Below are 23,632 nucleotides of genomic sequence, written 5' to 3'. Positions count from 1 at the left end.
CGTTTTTGCGTGGACTACCGTAAGCTAAATGCTGTAACTCGCCCAGACAACTATCCCATGCCACGCACAGATGAACTATTAGAGAAACTGGGAAGGGCCCAGTTCATCTCTACCTTGGACTTAACCAAGGGGTACTGGCAGGTACCGCTAGATGAATCTGCCAAGGAAAGGTCAGCCTTCATCACACATCTCGGGCTGTATGAATTTAATGTACTCCCTTTCGGGCTGCGAAATGCACCCGCCACTTTCCAAAGACTTGTAGATGGTCTCCTAGCGGGATTAGGAGAATATGCAGTCGCCTACCTTGACGATGTGGCCATATTTTCGGATTCCTGGGCAGACCACCTGGAACATCTACAAAAAGTCCTTGAGCGCATAAGGGAGGCAGGACTAACTGTTAAGGCTAAGAAGTGTCAAATAGGCCTAAACAGAGTGACTTACCTTGGACACCAGGTGGGTCAAGGAACTATCAGCCCCCTACAGGCCAAAGTGGATGCTATCCAAAAGTGGCCTGTCCCAAAGTCAAAGAAACAGGTTCAATCCTTCTTAGGCTTGGCCGGTTATTACAGACGATTTGTACCGCACTACAGCCAAATCGCTGCCCCACTGACAGACCTAACCAAAAAGAAACAGCCAAATGCTGTTCAGTGGACCGGAAAGTGTCAGAAGGCCTTTAACAAGCTTAAAGCGACACTCATGTCTGACCCTGTACTAAGGGCCCCAGACTTTGACAAACCGTTCCTAGTAACCACAGATGCATCCGAGCGTGGTGTGGGAGCAGTTTTAATGCAGAAAGGACCTGATCAAGAATTCCACCCTGTAGTGTTTCTCAGCAAAAAACTGTCTGAGAGGGAAAGCAACTGGTCAGTCACTGAAAAAGAATGTTATGCCATTGTCTACGCTCTGGAAAAGCTACGCCCATATGTTTGGGGACGGCGTTTCCACCTGCAAACCGACCATGCTGCACTAAAGTGGCTTCACACCGTCAAAGAAACTAACAAAAAACTTCTTCGGTGGAGTTTAGCTCTCCAAGATTTTGATTTCGACATCCAACACATCTCAGGAGCTTTTAACAAAGTGGCTGATGCACTCTCCCGTGAAAGTTTCCCAGAATCAACTGGTTAAAATCGTCCTTGAGATGTGGAAAATATTGTTAGTCTTTATGTACTTGGTAGTATATTTAGAGATGCATGTGTCTTATTAACTCTGTTTTCCTAGAGCTCCAGGAAGAAATCCCAGCCAGTGTTTCACCCTAGCTGAGATTTGGGGGGCGTGTCATAAATATAAAGGGAAGGGTAAACCCCTTTGAAATCCCTCCTGGCCAGGGGAAAGCTCCTCTCACCTGTAAAGGGTTAAGAAGCTAAAGGTAACCTCGCTGGCACCTGACCAAAATGACCAATGAGGAGACAAGATACTTTCAAAAGCTGGGAGGAGGGAGAGAAACAAAGGGTTTGTGTGTCTGTCTGTAGTCGTCTTGGCCGGGGACAGAACAGGAATGGAGTCTTAGAACTTTTAGTAAGTAATCTAGCTAGGTATGTGTTAGATTATGATTTCTTTAAATGGCTGAGAAAAGAATTGTGCTGAATAGAATAACTATTTCTGTCTGTGTATCTTTTTTGTAACTTAAGGTTTTGCCTAGAGGGGTTCTCTATGTTTTTGAATCTAATTACCCTGTAAGATATCTACCATCCTGATTTTACAGGGGGGATTTCTTTATTTCTATTTACTTCTATTTTTTATTAAAAGTCTTCTTGTAAAACACTGAATGCTTTTTCATTGTTCTCAGATCCAAGGGTTTGGGTTTGTGGTCACCTATGCAAATTGGTGAGGCTTTTTATCCAACATTTCCCAGGAAAGGGGGGGTGCAAGTGTTGGGAGGATTGTTCATTGTTCTTAAGATCCAAGGGTCTGGGTCTGTAGTCACCTAGGCAAATTGGTGAGGCTTTTTACCAAACCTTGTCCAGGAAGTGGGGTGCAAGGTTTTGGGAAGTATTTTGGGGGGAAGGACGCGTCCAAACAGCTCTTCCCCAGTAACCAGTATTAGTTTGGTGGTGGTAGCGGCCATTCCAAGGATAACGGGGGTAATATTTGTTACCTTGGGGAAGTTTTGACCTAAGCTGGTAAAGATAAGCTTAGGAGGTTTTTCATGCAGGTCCCCACATCTGTACCCTAGAGTTCAGAGTGGGGGAGGAACCTTGACAGGTGTCACCCAGAAGCATAGCACCAGTTTGAGCATAGCACCGGTATAGAGCCAATACTTATAACTTTAAATACAAAAATGATACATGCATACAGCTAGCATAATCATAATGAGCAAATCATAACCTTTCCATAGACACCTTACATGACAACCTTTGAACAATATTTGCTGCAGATATAAAACAGTGGTGTCAGGTTATGTCAATAACATCACAACAGGTAAGCAAGGTAAGTTTCTAGCTATTCATTTACGTGTTCAGTGAGGCTTGGGACCTTGGCAAGAGCTTGCCAGTGTCACAGTAACATCTAATGTGGGGGTAGGCAGGCTAAATCCGGCCCTCCAGACACTTTTGAACAGACCCTGAAATCTTTTTATTTACTTGTTATCATTATTGGGTTTTTTTTTTCCCTCTGGAGTCTGGACCTTGACTATACCTTGATCAAGAAATTTCAACCTTGACAAAAAAATAATTCACTATCCCTGATCTAATGTCTGCTTGGTGACTTCTGGAAAACAGTCTGACCATCTCAATCCAGTAGCTCTGTAGTGGGGTGGCTGCCCCACTCCTGCAGAACAGGGGATGAAAGTAGCCTTGGGGAGGGCTGCAGATGGGATAAGCAGTGAGAGCAGCTGAGGGAGTGGTCAGGTGTGCTCAGCTCAATCAGGCCACAGCTGGCCCTATAAAAGGGCTGTGAGCAGTGATGAGCTGCCAAAATCTTAACAACTGGTTCCCTCCTCACCCCACGAGGGGGTCGTGGCCCACCCCCGCCCCCCGGGGCTCCTGCCCCATCCAACCCCCTTGTGTTCCTTGATGCCCCCACCCCACCCCCCGACCCCTGCCCCATCCACCCCCTCCCCTGTCCCGACTGCCCCCAGAACCGGGCAGGAGGGTCTCATGGGCCACCGTAGTGGGTGCCCACCCCGCCCCTAAGAGCCAGAGAGACCTGCTGGGGGGTGAGGTGGGGAGTCCCGGTGGTGCTTACCTGGGGCAGCTCCCAGGAAGCATCCGGCAGGTCCCTCTGGCTCCTAGGGGTGGGGTAGCGTAGCAAGGGGGAGAGCAGGGGGAGCGGCTGCTCCCCCCACTGATCACATCAAAAGTGGCCCCTTAGGCGCTGACTCCTTGGGTGCTCCGGGGCTGGAGCACCCACGGGGAAAATTTGATGGGTGCTCGACAGCTCACCTCCTCTCCGCCTCTGCCTCCTCCCCTGAATGCGCCACCCCGCTCTGCTTCTCCATCCCCTGGTTTCCCGTGAATCAGCTGTTTGCGCGGGAAGCCTGGGAGGGCTGAGAAGCAGGTGGCGGCTTCGCGCTCAGGCTGAGGGTGGTGGAGGTGAGCTGAGGCGGGGAGCGGTTCCCCTGCGCGCCCCCTGGGTTACCTGCTGCAGCGTGGGTAGCCCTCCTCGCGCCCCCCGCCCCAGCTCACCTCCGCCTCTCTGGGCCTGAGCGCGAAGCCGATTTGCTGATTCGCTGGAAACCAGGGGATGGAGAAGCAGAGCGGGGCAGCGCGTTCAGGGGAGGAGGCGGAGGCGGAGCGAAGGGGAGCTGGGGCCAGGCGCGGGGTGGGGAGCTGCCAGTGGGTGCTCTGCACCCACCAAATTTTCCCCGTGGGTGCTCCCGCCCCGGAGCATCCGCGGAGTCGACGCCTAAGGCGCCACTTTTGGCCGGTTGTTAAATTTAGACTCCCTTTTAGAACCGGTTGCTCTGTGAGGGACAACTGGTTCTAAAAGGGCTTCTAAATTTAACAACCGGTTCCAGCGAACTGGTGCGAACCGGCTCCAGCTCATCACTGGCTGTGAGCCAGGGGCTGAGGAGTCTCTCTCTAGCTGTGGAGAGAGAAGGGCCTGACTGCCTGGGAGCGCGGGGTACTGGGAGTAGAGCAGGGCTGGGGAAAGGCAAGAGGAGCTGTGGAGCTCCAGCCTGGTAAAGCCCCAGGCTGCAAGCCTTGGTGAAGGCCTATGCGGGTACTGGGGCTGGGAGGTGCAGCCCATGGTTAGGCAGAGGCAGCTGGTCCAACCTCCTTGCCAGTGATGCGTGGCCTTTACACTGCAGTCTGCCCCAGAGAGCGGGGGCTAGATGATGACTGACAGTAGCCACTGAGGCAAGGTGGGTTTAGAGGGTTGGGGGTTCCCCAGGGAGGGGAGACCCAGAGTGTGCCCAGAGTGTGGGGGTACTGCTGGGGCAGAGCCCCAAGGTAAAGGGCACCAGGTCTGGGAGGGACACGGGGCCAGCGGCAGGCGAGACACTGGCCTGCAGAGGATGCTCCGTATGCTGGAAGAGAGCTAATTCCCAGGACGACCAGAAGGAGGCGCCACGCCGGTGAGTCTTCAACCTTCGCTTTGCTACAAGCCCTCATTACAAAAAACCCACCACCTTACTTGGCATCACAACACAAGGCAGGCGCCTCTTCCTTGACACATGAGGTGGAAGCTTGACCTCCTATAGCAGGGCTGTGACTGCTATCTGGCTAAAGAGAGGTGGTCCATCCCTGTACCTCATTTACACCATTCTGGGGACACAGAATTTAAAATCACTTCTTCGTTCTGCTACTTCTCCCTTAAACTACTCATAAGCCACCAAGTTTCCCCGAGGTGCCTTACTAACAGTTGAGCTCTGGGCAAATGAATGACGTCAGTAAAAACCACCTGTTGTTTTAACATCTTGCCACGCTGGCTATTAAAGACAGGTGCGCATGCTTCAGAACTGGGGAGAAGCAAGAGAGAAACTCAGGTCCGATGTTTTCTAGAGTGTCCTGCATACTTCTGGGACTGCTGTTTAAAAAATATGCCCGTGTGGGGTCCATTTATGTCCACTTTGCCAGGAGTACTATTCTCAGGCAGTCAAGGCCCATCTATGAAGGAATTCATTATAGACATGGAAGTTACAGCCTCATAGGAAAGACTCATTGTTGGAATGGAGTTCTGGACTGGATGCTATTCAATGACAGTACTATTCTAGACCTTGTCCTTGTTCCCCTCAGCAATTAGCACTCCAACTTGCAAGCAGTTTCACTGCAGTGGAGCAGAGTATTAATCACTGTGAATAGGAGGAGCTTCTAAGAGTTGTGGAAGAAGTTATCATGTGCCCCCACTAATCCTCCAGACTGTGGAGAGAATCAACTTTTAAAGTCATCTAAAATCATCACCCCCAAATGAGAAGCGCAGTGCGTACACTGACTTGTAGGTATTGGACTGGAGTTACACTCATGCAGAGTCAGGTTCATTATATTTTTTTAAGAAGGTAAAATCATTTGACAGGATTTAGAATTGTACTACTAGTCGATAAACACAACCCTCCTCCCACTGAAAGCAGTGGTGGAGTATTGACATGAATTGCAGAATCACAAGCCTTTTATGTGGCAGGGCAATCATATTATTCTGGAGGGATAATTAGCTCTGCACTTTGATTGGCCCAACACCATTACCTGCAGTATAAGGAGCACTTAACAAACTTTGTTTTGTCTTACTGCTCCCATTTTTGTTGGCTTTCAGTTGGCAGCTGCAGCCTATAAATAGCAAGCTAGATGATTAGCTTGAACAAGGAAAGCAAATGATTCACAAATAAAAGAGTTGTACTCGGGGCCGGCTCCAGGCACCTGTGAAGGAAGCAGGTGCCTGCGGCGGCCAATAGAAAGGGGCGGCACTCTGTCCGTGATTGGAGCAGCACATCCGCATCTTCCGTGGCAATTTGGTGGCAAGTCCTTCACTCCCTCTCTCCCTCTTCGGTGGCTAGAGCTCTAAAAATAACACTGTTGCCAGGGTAACATGGGTGGCAGCTTGGCCTAGCTGTCTGGGTATGTACCCTAGAGGTCTGGGGGGATTTGTACTCAAGAGGCTCATCTGAACTGCTGCCTTTTAGCTACATGGCTAAAAGGCTATTTTTAGCTACACAGCTATTTTTAGCATGCTCTCTCAAGCAGAGCTAGCCCCTGTCTGTCTACCCAAGCTGAGTAACATACTACCCACTACAGAGTAGACGTACTCTCAGGGCCTGATCCAAACCCAAAGGAAGTCAATGGGCTGGGCTTTGGATCAGACCCTAACTATACTTTATTCTAACAGTATGTGCTTTTCAAAACATAGCTGAGATGTGCTGATGCAACTGGAAACAGCATAAAACCCAGTTTTCATTCGGCAGAAAATCCGATCTCGTCATGCGGTGGATGTATAGCACTCCCCCCTTTCGTACCATATTATTATTGGGTTCACCCAGTTAGCTGAGTCATAATAATTGCTGTTGGCAGTCTACGCTGCCTCTAGCTATATTGATTTCTCTCCCATGGCTTGTAAAACATGTTCCTTTTCACTGGTCCATGGGGAAGCTTTCGCTGCAGGAAGCAAAGGCCTATAGTCCTGTGTTGCTGCAAAATCCCTTCATGCAGGACCATTTTTTTTGTCTCCTCTCTCTGCCTGCAGTGCTTGTCTGCATATCTGAAGAGTGCCCAGACAATCAGTGGATTGTCGTAACCAAATTAGCAATACTAACCATTGCATTTTCCCATCTGTTGGGTTCTGAAGTTCTACAATGTGGTATAAATGCAATTACACACTTATAAATGGAACTTAGAGAAGAAAAAAAAAAACCCTCTCTCTTTCCTGAAAGAAAGAATACTTAACACAGCTCAGACACAGAGTGCTTGAAAGGCTAGTAAAATGTATTTATCCTGCTGGCTTTTAAACAAAGTAGTAGATGTTCTGATATCCATAGATGAGATGATCCTCAGGGAACTCAGCCAGCATGTGGTTCAGAATTGCCAGAAGTGCTTTTTAAATCCCAGTACAGACTCGCTTGGTCCGATCTCAGGGTGTCAATAATAGCAGTCTAGAACATGCGAATTTCAGAACAAATCCCTTCTCCTCAACAGTGGCAAGTTGCAAAGTGGGAATGTTCATACAAATACACTCCCTATGCCCCCCTAAGGACTAAAAAGAAGCCACATGTATAGGGAGGGTAGTGTATAGCTGTAATGGTCTTCTGGACAGATTGGTATACTATGCCATGTTAAAAACTGTGCAAGGGGGAGGGAAAGAGACCTCAGCGACCACTCCTTAAAAACATGTTCATGCTTAAGTTTGCTCTTTTGTGTCCCTAAAGGTTCGGTTCTCTTCTTTTCAGGTGTATGGCCTTAATCACACTCTGTGCAGCTGTTGAAAAATGGCTCCTACCCTCCTTTACACATTGCCTGAGCCTGAACCAGGCCTTGGCTAAAGAAAGAGAAATGGGGCTACTCCAACGTGGAGCTAACAGCTATGGACCATTAGACCCATGGACTAGCTAGGGATCAGTGGAGTGCATTGGCTTCTGGCTTTTGTCATGTCCCTTCCGCAAACCCTTGTACGGGAGAACCCTCCTGTGCCCCTTTGAGGTCACACTGGTAGCTCAGTGATCGCAGCAGTCCTCAGGATCTGTCCATTTGTGTCTAGACTCAGGCCCCAGCTGGCTAAGAGGTACTGATTGCCCTAAACTCAAAAGGAAGAATCCATGTTGACTAAAACCTCATTATATAGAAAATACTCTAGAGCTGAACACTGAAAAAGCTTCAAAGCCTTGCATTGAACTGCACGGATTTCTAATTTGAAGCAGCTGCATTTTACCAGCTAAGCATTTTAGTTTTTGTAAGGAAATAATTATATAGTGTACAAGCAGATTCTGAGTCTTAAAAAAAAACCCCAACCTGTCTATATGACAAGCTGACTGTTTCCCAGCTCTCGTCAAATGGCAGCATAGATGTTGGGGTGGCTGCATGAATTTATCCTTGTTGCAGCTGCTGAATATTTACATACTCTGCAAGTACCGGAATTCTCTGAACTCTAAAGAAGATCAAATCTTTAGCTGAAGTCCCTGCACTAGACTCTCAGCTTGTGTCATACAGTATGGCTTCATAATATACCAGCTGAGAATCTGGCCTCTGGCCAGAGCTGGGCAAACTATTTGCAGCAGACAATTTAATTAATTTAGCCACTATTTCTGTTCAAAAGTTATCAAGCCTTGCCAAATATGGGCAAATGCCAGTAACATCCCAGTAGCTAACTGTGAAGAACTTTCATGAGATAAATTGCAATGTATACAAATGGTGCAAGAAACTATTCAAGTGGTTGGGGAAAATTAGGAAAACATTATTGCAACTGGACCACAAATCAGCTTCCTGGGGATAATAGTGGGCTATTGTCTGGATGCATCTCTTGTTCCTTCAAACATTTATGGATGGAAGACACTCAGCGACTGATCCAATGAAGTCAGTGGAACAAACAAAAACTTTCCTCGGTATGCTCTTGCCTACAGAACCCAGTGAGTGTCTGGCCGTACTTTCTTTACAAGTTCAAAACATTTTTTCCTTCCACAAAATTTAGTGAGAAAACTTCAGCTTCATCCCCTTCTTTTTCTTCTGCCTCAAATTGGAGGTCAGACGTTCGCACTCTTTCCAGAGCAGCAGGTCTGACAGGGGCATTGGGAGTCACCCAGGAGCCTGTAACCACCTTTGGGAACCACCTTTCCCAATGCTCGGGCTGCATGACAGCCAACAAATGGGTACTAGGCTTCATGGTCCAAGGGCATCCTATCCATTTCTACTCCTTGCACGGTTCCTGTCCACTTCAGGGACTATAGAACCTGTTACCAAAAAATGGCCTCATTGATTTATCTAAGACCCAAAGAGGAGGTACCTCTGGAGTACAGAGGAAAACATTTCTAGTCTTGCTATGTTCTTACCCTGAAGAAGAAAGGGGGTAATTCAAGTTCGTCAAAGGGCTGTTACAGACTTATCCACTGGTCAGTTTCTCTGACCAGTGGGTAAGTATGTTATAGCCCTTTGAGGAACGTGAATGGTCAGAGAATTTACTCCTGCCTGGGATCTCTGTGTAGTCCTCCCCAGCCTCATGGAGCTCCCCTTTGAAATGTTCCTTACATTTCACTCTAAAGATGGTCTTTTAGTGGCCATCACTTTGGCCAGAGACTGAGCACACTCTAGGAACCTATGGCTTATCTTACTCCACATTTCATAAAGTTACAGTGATGCTAAAACCTTACCCAAAATGTATCCCCCTAGGGTGATCTCAGAATTTAATCTGAAAGAGCTTGCCCATCTTCTTCACAAGGCCCCAGTCAGCACTTGGAACCACTTCCCCAAAACAGGAGGAGAAAGAGCTGCTAAATGAAGCACAGTTGTTGTGATGGGTGCCTAGCAGTACATACTTGCCCGTGTTGTATGTGTGGGTGGGAGCTACCATGAGGCAGTGGTTATAGATCCTAGCCCCCAACAAAGAGAAACACAACCAGCACCTAAATGAACAACTATCCAGTTAAAGCTGAAGGAGGACCCCTTTATTCCTCCTCCTCCTCCATTCATGTGGCTGAGGCCAACCTTCCCCAGCCAATGAAGCTGCTAGTTGTCCCAGAATCAGAGCCATGGCCTCATCCTGCCAGCAGAGGAACACCTCCCTCTGTTCCTCCAACAGGTCATGGACCTGCTCCCAGGATTCCACTGCCCAGCCCCCGGCTGCAACTCCTGCTGGGCCCAACCAGCTGCGGAGAGCAGCTCAGTCACCTGCTCTCTTGCTACTTGCAGGCCCAGCCGCGCTTGGTTCCAAAGTAGGAGCCGGGTGAAGTGGTTTGAGCTACATCTGCAAGGGCCCAGGTGTTGCGGAGATGGCTTGATGTTGGGCAGTGGCAGATGGCAGGGGGCTAGTGGCAAGGGGGGCCTTGGTTCCCCCTCACCCGTTAGGGACCACACAGTTGCTGCACTGGGGAGTCGCTGTCAGAGCGGTGACAGGTAGCCACATACAGTTGCTTTGCCACCACAGGGAAGTGCTAAGTGCCCCCAAGCAATGGACTGCTTGAAGCACCTTCAGGAGCATTGAGAACACCCCTCCTCCCATTCCTCTCCCCTCTCCCTTTCATCCACCAATACCTCTTTTCAGGGTTTTTTCTTGACATCTAACCACTTCATTCTCCATTCCTTTCCCTGAATGATGCAGCAAAAAGCGGTCTCTTTAGGTCCTTTGACTAGGTCCATCATCAAAGGCTCTTAAGCAAAGTCAGCAGTCTTGGGATAAGAGGGAAGGTCCTCTCATGGATCAGTAACTGGTTAAAAGATAGGAAACAGAGGATAAGAATAAATGGTCAGTTTTCACAGTGGAGAGAGCTAGATAATGGGTTCCCACAGGGATCTGTACTGGGACCTGTGTTGTTCAACATATTCATAAATGATCTGGAAAAAGGAGGAAACAGTGAGGTGACAAAGTTTTCAGATGATACAAAATTATTCAAAATAGTTAAGTCCAAAGCAGACTGTGAAGTGTTACAAAGAGATCTCACAAAACTGGGTGACTGGGCACCAAAATGGCAGAGTAAATACAATGTTGATAAATGCAAAGTAATGCACATTGGAAAACATAATTCCAACTATACATATAAAACGAGGGGTCTAAATAAGCTGTTACCACTCAAGAAAGAGATCTTGGAGTCATTGTGGATAGTTCTCTGAAAACATCCACTCAGTGTGCAGCGACAGTCAAAAAAGCGAACAGAAAGTTGGGAATCATTAGGAAAGGGATAGATAAAAGGAAAGAAAATATAATGTCATTATATAAATTCATAGAGTTGCCCACACCTTGAATAATTCATGCAGTTCTCGTTGCCCCATCTCATAAAAGATATATTAGAATAGGAAAAAGTTTAGAGAAGGGTGACAAAGATGAATGGTTTCCATACAAGGAGAGACTAAAAAGATTAGGGCTGTTCAATTTAGAAAAGAGATGACTAGAGGTCATGGAATAGAGCACTGTTATTTACCCTTTCACACAATACAAAAACTAGAGGTCAATCAGTGACATTACAGGCCGCAGGTTTAATACAAACAAGAGAAAGTACTTTTTCACATAACACAGAGTCAACCCGTGGAAGTCATTTTCAGGAAATGTTGTGAAGGACAAAAGTATAACTGGATTAAAAAAAGAACTGGATAAATTAATGGAGGATAGATCCATCAATGGTCATTAACCAAGATGGTGAGGGATGCAACCCCAGGCTCAGCGTGACCTTAAACTTCTCACTACCACAACTTGGGTGTGGAAGGCAGAGTTTGATCACTCCATAATTACTCTGTACTGTACTCTCCCCCAGAAGCTCTGGTACAGGCCACTGTCGGAGATGAGATACGGGGCAAGATGGACCACGGTCTGACCCAATATGGCAGCTCTTAGGTTCATATGTAAGGGTATTATTCCCTGGTAAACTGTCTGGATTATTAGTAAAGGGAAGGAAGACTTGTTTGAATAGTCACCAAAAGCTGACAAGAGAGACCTCTGAAAAGACACTATTTTGCTTTACTCTATTTCCATAAGCTATGAAGAAAACCTATAGCTCATTTACTGGAGAACTCTGTAAGTGTGGCTTCAGTGGGCAGAAAGATATACTGACTAATTAAAATGAGTATACTGGACTAAATGAAGAGATTCATCAGGAGGAAAATATCACAAGGCGTGTGGAAGATCACACACTTGATTAATTGCTGCCTGAAGTTCAAATTGAGGCTGAAGATCAACCTGGAGAACCCATCCAAATGAAGAACAGTGACACTTCCACGTAGGATGAAGTACTCACAACAGGATGACATCACAAAAGATCCAGAGCATTTGCAGATACATGTCAAACGACCATAGCACAGCTAAAGTGTACATGATACACAGATACATTCTGCAAACCATAAGAATGAAATCATGCCACTGTTTGCAAAAGAAGCCGTTACATTTTGCTATTGGTGCTGTTGAAACTGCAGAGAGTTCTCATTTATACTTTGGCTCAGATGCATCAATTATAACAGCTCATATTAGTGTGACTGCATACAACGTTAGAGGGATTACTCTGCACAGATTAACGTTGCTACCTCTTGAGCATGGAAAACAAGAACAAAAGATTGACAGGAGAAACTGTTTGGGAATATGAAGAATATTTATTGTACATGAAGCATGGTACATAATTTCATTTTTGCTTTAATACATCTGAAATCCTGAAGAAAAGTCTAAATCAGCTATTTGCCAATAAAAAAGCACGCACATTTTACGGGGGGGGGGGGCGGGGGGGAGCGTTGTTCTTACACAAAATGTTGAGTTGCTATGACACAGAGACTACCAGAGAGAATTTGGGGAATGTAAATTTGTGGAAGAATTTTAGTTCAGACGAGTTAACTATAAATAAGTCAGGCTGAAGATCCTGCCCACATACAGATACTGAAGACAATACTTATTGACAATAAGAAAGCCAAGGAAAGTGTGGGCCCCTTACTGAATGAGGGAGGCAACCTAGTGACAGAGGATGTGGAAAAAGCTAATGTACTCAATGCTTTTTTTGCCTCTGTCTTCACTAACAAGGTCAGCTCCCAGACTGCTGCACTGGGCATCACAAAATGGGGAAGAGATGGCCAGCCCTCTGTGGAGATAGAGGTGGTTAGGGACTATTTAGAAAAGCTGGACGTCCACAAGTCCATGGGGCCAGACGAGTTGCATCCGAGAGTGCTGAAGGAATTGGCGGCTGTGATTGCAGAGCCAATGGCCATTATCTTTGAAAACTCGTGGCGAACCGGGGAAGTCCCGGATGACTGGAAAAAGGCTAATGTAGTGCCAATCTTTAAAAAAGGGAAGAAGGAGGATCCTGGGAACTACAGGCCAGTCAGCCTCACCTCAGTCCCTGGAAAAATCATGGAGCAGGTCCTCAAATAATCAATCCTGATGCACTTGCATGAGAGGAAAGTGATCAGGAACAGCCAGCATGGATTCACCAAGGGAAGGTCATGCCTGACTAATCTAATCGCCTTTTATGATGAGATTACTGGTTCTGTGGATGAAGGGAAAGCAGTGGATGTATTGTTTCTTGACTTTAGCAAAGCTTTTGACACGGTCTCCCACAGTATTCTTGTCAGCAAGTTAAGGAAGTATGGGCTGGATGAATGCACTATAAGGTGGGTAGAAAGCTGGCTAGATTGTCGGGCTCAATGGGTAGTGATCAATGGCTCCATGTCTAGTTGGCAGCCGGTATCAAGTGGAGTGCCCCAAGGGTCGGTCCTGGGGCCGGTTTTGTTCAATATCTTCATAAATGATCTGGAGGATGGTGTGGATTGCACTCTCAGCAAATTTGCGGATGATACTAAACTGGGAGGAGTGGTAGATACGCTGGAGGGGAGGGATAGGATACAGAAGGACCTAGACAAATTGGAGGATTGGGCCAAAAGAAATCTGATGAGGTTCAATAAGGATAAGTGCAGGGTCCTGCACTTAGGATGGAAGAATCCAATGCACAGCTACAGACTAGGGACCGAATGGCTAGGCAGCAGTTCTGCGGAAAAGGACCTAGGGGTGACAGTGGACGAGAAGCTGGATATGAGTCAGCAGTGTGCCCTTGTTGCCAAGAAGGCCAATGGCATTTTGGGATGTATAAGTAGGGGCATAGCGAGCAGATCGAGGGACGTGATCGTTCCCCTCTATTCGACATTGGTGAGGCCTCATCTGGAGTACTGTGTCCAGTTTTGGGCCCCACACTACAAGAAGGATGTGGATAAATTGGAGAGAGTCCAGCGAAGGGCAACAAAAATGATTAGGGGACTGGAACACATGAGTTATGAGGAGAGGCTGAGGGAGCTGGGATTGTTTAGCCTGCAGAAGAGAAGAATGAGGGGGGATTTGATAGCTGCTTTCAACTACCTGAAAGGGGGTTCCAAAGAGGATGGCTCTAGACTGTTCTCAATGGTAGCAGATGACAGAACGAGGAGTAATGGTCTCAAGTTGCAGTGGGGGAGGTTTAGATTGGATATTAGGAAAAACTTTTTCACTAAGAGGGTGGTGAAACACTGGAATGCGTTACCTAGGGAGGTGGTAGAATCTCCTTCCTTAGAGGTTTTTAAGGTCAGGCTTGACAAAGCCCTGGCTGGGATGATTTAACTGGGAATTGGTCCTGCTTCGAGCAGGGGGTTGGACTAGATGACCTTCAGGGGTCCCTTCCAACCCTGAGATTCTATGATTCTATGAATAGGCCAAAAGAAGAAATTTTAAAAGTGAAAAGATGACACACTTTGCTGTGAGTGAGCAGGAACACTTTAAATCTGAAATTTAAAAAGAAATTGGACTAAAAAGAGATTCTTATCCTCTGTATGTTTAATGCCAACCCTGAAAGTTTGCTGTGCCTTTAACAAATAATCATTGATAAGGAACAAGAAGAAATTTTAGAAAATAAAAATGGACAAATTGGATTATAGCCCATTTTTTATACCTGCTAATATTGAACATGCCCCAAAATGCTTTGCAGAGCTACACCACAATGTGCCTTGAACTGCAAGAAGGGAAGTAATGTTGGAATTACCAATTAACTCTATTCATCGGATGCATCCGATGAAGTGAGCTGTAGCTCACGAAAGCTTATGCTCAAATAAATTGGTTAGTCTCTAAGGTGCCACAAGTACTCCTTTTCTTTTTGCGAATACAGACTAACACAGCTGCTACTCTGAAACCAATTAACTCTATGTTAATTCTATGACACAGTATAGATATATATAATCAGGATTAGTGAATTGGGCAGTAAGAACTGTAACCTCCATTGTTTTACATACTTCTGGAAAACATGTGCTAGTGGTGAATATCAAATGTGATCACATTCACCATATACACAGAATTGAGGTCAAATGTCAGCTCCTCAGAACTGTTTGCACTACACAGCCTACTTCCCATGTGTGTTTTGTACAATTTTAATTAGAAAGTGAGAGGATGTACCCTGAATCATCTGATTGTGTTTTAAGAAGCTATGTGGCATTGTCAAAGGTTAAAACTTACCATCACAGAAATATAGGGCTGGAAGGGACCTGGAGGGGTCTTCAAGCCCAGCCTCCTGTGCTGAGGCAGGGCCAAGTAAATCTGGACCATCTCTGACAGGTGTTTGTCCAACCTGTTTTTTTTTAAAAACCTCCAATTAGAGGGATTCCACAACCTCCCTTAGAACCCTACTCCAGACCGTAACTACCTTCATAGTTAGAAAGTTTTTCCTAATAGTTAACCTAAATCTCCCTTGCTGCAGATTAAGCCTATTCTTTTAAAGAAGCTATGTGGCATTGTCAAAGGTTAAAATTTGAGCAGGCCTACACATATTTGACTTAATACTTGGCAAGGGTGATGTGCAATCCATTTGAGAGCATAGCTGGTTGCATGAATCTTGTCCATGGTACTTTCCAAAGCTTATGCAACCCATACTGCGTGTATGGCTTTCTGTAAAGGATTCACAGTAATGAGTGAGTTTAAAAATGGATTGTTTTCTTTTATATATATTGTGACGGGGCAAGGCTAGATGGCTATAGAAAAGTAGTGGGAGATAAATATATTAGCTCCAGGCTAAACAAATCCCTGGTACCATGTTAAGTGAAATGGCAGCTGCTCCAGGTCAATTAAGACACCTGGGGCCAATTAAGAACTTTCCAGAAGGCAGGGAGAATGCTAGGTTGATTGGGACACCTGAAGCCAATCAGGGGCTGGCTGAAACTAATTAAAAGCCTCCCAGTCAGTCAGGTGGGTGTGCATGTCAGGAGCTGTGGGAGGAAGTTGTGCTGTTGGAGAGGCTGAGTAGTACACACCACATCAGGCACAAGGAAGGAGGCCCTGAGGTAAGGGTGACGTGGAGCTTGAGGAAGCGAGGGCTGCTGTGGGGGAAGTAGCCCAGGGAATTGTACATGTCATGTTTCTAAAAGGTCAGCTACCATAGCTGATACTATTAGGGTCCCTGGGCTGGAGCCCGGAGTAGAGGGTGGGCCCGGGTCCCCCCCCCCCAACCTTTGCCCCCTGATTAATCACTGAGACTGGGAGACAACACCAGTTGTCCTCACATCCCTTGCTGGCTTATGATGAAAATGGCTCAGTAGACTGTGACCCTTGTCTCTATAGAAAGAAGGGTTACGTGGAGGGTCCCAATGAGCCTCTGAGGCTAGCGAAATCCGCCAGGAAACGTGGGACCCACGGAGGCAAGGACAGAGCTTTGTCACAATATGCTTTGAGTAAGAATCCAGTGAAACAAACAGCGAACACGCTAGCGGAGATCCAAAGGCGAAAATGCCAGAGTCTGTGATCAAGAGGTATGATGAGAATTATTTAAAATTTGGTTTTGGATTTGTCGGCCCATAGAAAATCCAAAACCACAGTGCCTGGTATGTTCTGAAGTATTAGTAAATGAGTCACTGAAGGCAAGGAAATTGCAGCATCGTTTGAATAAGACATCCACATTTATAAATCAGTAAATTTCTTTTTATGCAAACAGCGAGAAAAAAACACAACAACAAAGCCTGCTTATTTAAAGCTGCACTGGCGCTGAGGGCATCTACCTTGTATCACTCAGAATATGAAACAACAAAAAATCTCACCTGATTGGAAAACATCTATTTCCAGCAGTTATTGACATGTATGAAGTCATGAATCTGCCCGAAAACTGAAAACCATCCCTCTATCTGACAGTGTAACCCTGAAGAATTTATGTGCTATCAAAATACAGCTCATTGACAGCATTAAGGTTAATGGTACATATATGCAACAACTGGATGAATTGACTGATGTGGCTTCAAAAAGCCAATTAGTACAGTTTGTGCGAGTGGAAGGGTGCCTCCAATGAAGAAATGCTTTTCTGCAGAGACATGCGACAGGAAAGGAAATTTTCAAACTGCTCAATGAATTGAAAATCACCAACAATGTAAATTGGAAAAACAGCACGGGCAGCTGTACAGATGTACACTCTCCTTTCCCTCTGCTGCACCCCACTCGCAGTTGGCTGTCCCGGTGAGCAAAGACCCGGAGCTCAGAGGTGCATTCACATGGGTTCACCTCCCACCCCTCTGCTGCAGACGCTGCCTCTGCAGCGGGCTCACTGCTGCTGCTCTCTCTGCTGTCGCTGGCCACTGCCTTTGGCCGCTGCTGCCGCTGTTTCCTTTGCCTCCACTGGCCACCGTCTGCAGCTCACTGCCAGCTCTGCCACTGTTAGTGCTGCTGTTGCTTGCTGCTTGCGGTACTTCTGTGATGGCTGCATTCTGATGTTCCACTCCACCGCTTAATCCAGTCCTTAGGGTTTCAGCTCGTACTGAACGCACATCTGAACTCTGGGACTTCACTGGCCAAGGACAACCAACAGAGAGTGGGGTGCCGTGGAGGGGAAGGGGAGTGACATGTTGACAGGACATTTTTGGTCAGGCTTTCACACTACAAAGTGGGAAACTGAGGCAAAGGACACTGCCCAGCTTGGGTGGCCTGATTTGCCTACCTTGTGAATATCTTTTCCACAGCATATACAGCTAAATTTATCTTTGCAGGGTAATAATACCAATACTTTCCTTTTGCAAGATGAAATAAGAGCTTTCCAGAGGAAACTTCATGTTTGGAACATATGAATTTAGAATGCAGTTGCAGACATGTTTCCACTTCTTTCAGAATACCTTGACAGCACTGACAACATTCTGCTTGATAGCATCAAACAAAACATCATAACACGCTCAGCGCTTCACCAGAAATGGTCATGTTACTTCCCTGAATTGGAATCTGACTGCAACGACTGGGTTTGGGACCCATTCTCGGTAAACTCAAAAAGTCAGCATTCCCCCAACAGCAAAGGAAAGGATGAGCTGATTGACTAGTTCTCTGATGCTGAGATTTCCTTCCCAGTTATTGGAAACTTTCCGGTTGGGAGTTAGATAGGAGTACCCTGTATTGTCAGAAAAAGCAGTAAATGTGCTTTTTACCATTTTGCTGGTCTGTGTGAGACCAGCTTTTCTGTGCTGACAGCAAATAAGACCAAACAATGCAACAAACTTCTTGTTGAAATTACCTCAGACTCTGCCTCTCCAAAATTGACCCAAGAATTGAAAGGTTGTGCAAAGCAAATAAAGGACATCCTGCTCATTAATAATGTACAGTGGCAAGCATGTAATATTGTCTTTCTTTCTTTCTTGTTTGAATTAGTGGCTGATTTTGATTTAACTGCATGTTCTATTTCACTGTTGTATATTGGATACAGTAATGTTTTATGAAGTTAATACAAAATCAATATTTCTGTTGCACAGTTACAGGATTTAAAAAATAGCAAATAGTTTCTTTATAAATATGAGAGAGAGAGTGTGTGTGTAATGGTGGGTCGCAAAAAAGGACAAAATATGAATTGGTTGGTCACCTTACAAAAAGTGTGGGAACCACTTTGATCAAGAACATTGTATGTAGAAAATTATTCAAAACACAGTTCATACACCCTATAGATAGGATATGGAATGATTACCAGCTATGAAAAAAATCATCCACAACAAAATATTTGAGAGTCACTGTTGCTGTACAGATAACATTCCTGCCACAACCACAAAGCAAGAAAATGCAAAAAAGGAAAACAAAAAAAGTCAGCTCAGCTAAGATTACATTTGCACGACTCCATCCAAACACACAATTCATGTTTTCCATACTGCTACATGCAGCAAGCTCGCAGCCAGAGCTGGTGCTAGGCATAGACAGACTAAGCAATTGCTTAGGGCCATGAGCAGCTCAAGGAGGGCCCCTATTAATTATTAGTATGTCTTGTGGAGGTGGGGGGGAATATTCCTCTTTAGGGCTTACAGCACAGTCTTAGGTCTGCACCGTCTTAGGATGCCTGCCTTTCAGTTCCCCTTTTCCACCCAAATATCCCCATCTCTACACAACTGCTATCCTCTCTTTTCTTCTGTATACATTTAAGACTTGACTCCATGTGAAATATATCACACAGCTTTGGTTCAATTGCATTTTCAGAAAAGGGGAGTCACAGCATTGTGATTTCTCTGTCTTCTGCTAGAGTAATTGTACCAAGGGAGTGTGATCAGAATTTTCCTGAGTATACATGGCATTATTTTTTCCTAGAAGTCTCATAACTGTAAAAAGCCATTCATGCTATTTTTTACTATTACTGAAAAAATATGAATAATTTTCACTTATACAAGTATACTAAAATCAACATTTTAAATGCAGAATGGATTGAAGATTAGTGATTTAATTTGCAACACATACTTCAAACAGAAAACAGAGGTAGACTTGCTACAATATGTACATGAATTGATAACCTGTTGAAACTGAAAGGTAATTTCAAGAGAACATATTCAAACATTCTGTCCCAACACCAATACCTCAAGAAGGTAGTCACATATTCACATGTGACTGCAGACTGACATTGGCAACAGAGGAATTCTGATTCCTTCTGCAAATTAGACTTAACTGCTTATAAAAATAATAAATAATTCAAGTGAAATGCACATACAACCAAAATGAATGTTAACCTGCAAGTTTAAATTAATGCAATATTCATGATCAGGTTATTTATATAGCAACCTTAATTCTCTCTCAATGATATTTTTGTTAATGAATTAAACAGCCAAAATAATCTTATATTCTCAACAGAGGAGGAGGCTGCAGGATTTAATAGGCTTCTGCATTTAGACTGGAATACATCTGTCCTCTGCAAAGCTAGTGAGATATTCTTACAGACTATTAATGTTTCCCAGCAGTGCAATGGCAGCTAACATGCCAGGCAACCATGGCTACCGTTGTGCCATCTTCAAACGTCTTTTCATAGATGTAAATATTTGTAATGGAGCCAAATTAATGGCAGCATTTTTTGTCAGTGTTGCCTAGGTAACATCAATACCTACTTTAAAGAATGCCCCACCTCTCAATCTCCTAGAGGCTACTGAACGGATCTGTCAGCACAGCGGTCTGGTCTGACCTCCCGCATACACAGCACAAGAGCTATATTTTATGTTAGGCTGGAAATATGTTGTGACAAGATACATACTGGGGCTTAAAGAGCACCTCTGTCTGTTATTTATAAGGAACCCAGGTTCCCTGCTTGTTACATATGGGGTATGCTATAAAACTACAGGGGGAGCAGCCACATGGGTGCCTATCCAGGAGGAGGTCTCATGTCCCCTTCCAGCTATCAGCATGCTGGAAAGTCCTCCGGTAGCTGTGACTGAAGTGTTACAAGTTGCTTTGCATCCGTTTGTGTTTATAAAGCAGGCTAGAGGAAAGGACATTAACTATAGTTTGGGGCTTTGTTTTACCTTCCCTGGCTGACATATCTGTCCACTGGTTTATGAATGCCATTAGAGTAAAGTTTACTAGTGCTCCACATGAACCGCCAAGCAGCAAAACAACCACCGCCACTACTAAAAAAAGTTTAAAAAAAAGTGAGTATCTAGTGCAGAAGACGCAGTTCAGGCACAAGTCATGCTCAGATTGTAAAGGAAAATAGTATCAGCCAAGTTGGAATGGAACAACACAAGTTTAGGAAACATTCAAAGTTTCACTGAACATCTTCAGGAAAGATAACCTCTAACTGCTTCCCTGCCCTAATTAACTGCCTCTCATTTACACAGTGAGTTAACTTCTCCTAGGTGAAGCTGAACCACCTGAGGCTGGATTAACTGAGGGGGCTGCAACCCTGACCTTTGATTTCTTAGAGGGCCTCCAACAATTAGAAATACACACTATATAGAAGGGAGATATTGATCATATTCACACTAATACTAAAAATAACAAAAAACACATGTATGCCTCCTGTTGACACTGATTTTGTCCCAGTTTATTAAGCTTTCACAGTTAAAGTTTCATTTTTTCAGACTTTCGATTGCTGGCAACAGGGATGCGAAGTTGGGGGCGCTAAGTGGAGACGCTAATCCTCGGTCACCGGCTGCTAATGACAGGACTGCACAGTAAGTTACCCAAACTTACTATTTCTTTGCTACTGCTTCAGAATCATCTTCCAAAGACACTGAACCATTTTCCTCAGAAAATAATAATCAAAGTGTTATGAACTTGGATATGAACTTGCTCCCTCAGGAGACAGCAAAAGGAAAAGCAAGTGTTCTTGAAATCCAGGACAAAAACGATGATGAAAGAGATGACCCACTTTTCCTACCACATGTCCATGCAGAAGGCAGTGAGAATAGCAGTGATAAAGAGGATAATGTTCCCGTTAGCATCAAAGAAGACCCAACTAAATGGCCTTCTCTGATAACAGGAGTTTTGCACACAATGGACATTTTTTGGATACATTCCATTTTCAGAATTGCAATGACCAATTTGTAGGTTCTGAGCAGCAGCACAAACATCAGAAACAATATCTCCCACCCCTTCTTTTCGAATGAAAACTTCCAAATGGAGAGCATTATCAGAGGCATTGGTGGAGCTGTATTCTGTTCTATGTGCAAACGCTGTTCATGTCCTATTGTAGCACCTTCATATTACCAGGCTTTTCTGACTGGAAAAAAAACAACAACCAGAAGTGAAGACTCATTCTCACAAAAACAGTACGGAATGTGGCAATGCCATGGCTGCATAGTAAGCACGTTTACAAGGCAAGAAGCGCACACTTACAGGGAGATGGTACAGCTTCCTGGAATGCAAACTGCTTATAGCAAGGAAGTTTTAAGGCATATTGCAGTGTTTAATGTGTGCTGGGGTGGAGCCTTGGCACTTCTAGGCTTGGCAGTTCGTAACCCTGGCATCTGTGGGATTGCCACATCAGTTATGAAAGCAAAACAAATCTCTATTTTTTGGTCTGAAATGTGTTTTTCTTAAAATTCTCAACCAAAGTTGTATCCATTCTGCAAGTTCTTCTGCGCGTGTAAGAGAGTCAAGCAGCAGCAGGTCAACATTCAGCCTCCACTCACACGTCACTCAGCTGCCAGAGGAACATCCCCGGAGCGCCGTGCTGCTGCTTACGTGATCCACCCAGCAACCAATAGTTTTCGTTGAGGCGGTAAGTGTCATTAGTGTTTGTGATAATGTTGCAAGAAGATATGGTTGTATCTTTCTAAATGGGGTGTAAGTGAGAATGAGTCAGCTAGTAAAAAAAAAAAAGAAAATGGACACAAAGATGGCTGATAAAACCCACAGAAAAGAACCAGAAGATTTACCAGCTACTTCTGTTTAATATGTCAGTATCAGCCGTACAGTAGAAAAGTAAGTTCACAAAACTGCAGGCGAAAGTTGCATAGAAAGCGCTTTTGATTATCGTGATTATGAGCACTAGTAAGAAAGACGATGAAACAGCTCAGCATGTTGCAGCTCATAAAGATTTACTTCCTGCAGGATGAAAACGTGAACAATTTTTTTTTTCCCCAAAGCCAATACCTTTAGTTAGTCATCAATGGATCAAATCTCAGGTGTAGGGTGTATCAGCAAGTCGGTAACTTGGGTCCTGAAAAATCTGCAGGAATGAAGCTGTCAAAAGAATGGATGTTGCATCTGAAGAAGTGTTTTTTTTACCCATGAAAGCTTATGCCCAAATAAATCTGTTAGTCTTTAAAGTGCCACCAGACTCCTCGTTGTTCTTGTGGATACAGACTAACATGGCTACCCCTTTGATAAAAGAATAGATAGAAGCTAGTGGCAGGTCCTGTTGTACTGATAAAATCAAGCAACAGAAGGCATCCCAGAAAAAGACAGGAGAATATGCACAACCCAAAGCACATGTCACAGCTTCTGGTATTTGAGAGCAGGCAAAGAAAGACACATTATTTTAAATAGCTGCAAATGCCCAGTCTGCTCAAATATTGACAGAGGTCAGAATCTTCTGTACTGCGTACAAAGAAACAAAGTGCAACGGGCGCTTTGAAGAAGCAATGGACTGCCAGCAGTTGCATGGACTGGACATGGGGCAGATTCTGCATTCCAATGTGGTACTCTCTAACATTCAAAATCACATTTCCTCTCAAATGAAGAACAAGCTATCTGACAGAATTATAGCACTTGCTCCGAAAGTGAGTCTTTTACTTGATGAAGCCACAGCCTTAAACAAAAAAACTGCTCTCGTTGTGTATATGCAGATGCAGTTAGACGGTATGGAGGCTCCTCTGGATGTTTTTGTCGACCTTGTTGAGCTCAGTGATCTGTCTGCTGGGGGAGTAGTGAACAGGTTATTGTCTGCGCGCAGAAAGGTTAAGACTTTCTTGCCAAGTGCAGAGTAGCAGTTGCTTCTGATGGTGCTTCAGAGATGTTTGGGCAAAATACTGGTGTTGTGAGCTGGTTGCAAGACATGTTTCTGAATATTATAGCATAGCAGTGCTCTGCTTGTCAGCTAGAGCTTGCAGTCAGTGATGTTATGAAAGATGTGGGAGTTACAAATCACTTTAAAATCTTGCTAGCCAAGCTATAGCATATCTGGAAAAAACTGATTATGGATAAAAGAGTGTGCAGTAAGCTCTTGACATTTACCTTGCAAAATAGGTCAAGTGTTAGACACTAGATGGGTTGCATCAAGCTTTAGAACGGTGGAAGCTGTTTGGAAAGCTTATCCAGTTCTGAATAAGCACTTTAATTCGGCAGCTAAAGGCATTTCCCATAACAGTGCAATGTGCCAAAGTTATGCAGATCTAAGCAAGCGGTTATCATCACATCAGTTCATCAGTAA

At 44.8% G+C, this 23,632-nt stretch overlaps 1 long non-coding RNA gene across 1 annotated transcript in view; it reads right to left on the bottom strand.

Moving 5' to 3' along the window:
- Positions 1-10,118: 10,118 nt before the first annotated feature.
- The window catches only part of LOC311515855, a 30,684-nt gene continuing 17,170 nt past the window's right edge, over positions 10,119-23,632 (bottom strand). Inside the window, exon 3 of the long non-coding RNA XR_014710244.1 lies at positions 10,119-10,276. This is a non-coding gene — a long non-coding RNA (uncharacterized lncRNA). The remainder of the gene's footprint in view (positions 10,277-23,632) is intronic.

This window comes from Lepidochelys olivacea (assembly GCF_965140295.1).
Source record: "Lepidochelys olivacea isolate rLepOli2 genome assembly, chromosome: 2".
Lineage (NCBI taxonomy): Eukaryota > Metazoa > Chordata > Testudines > Cheloniidae > Lepidochelys > Lepidochelys olivacea.
Note: the sequence above shows the minus strand (reverse complement) of the source record. Positions and strands in the feature narration are given on the sequence as shown.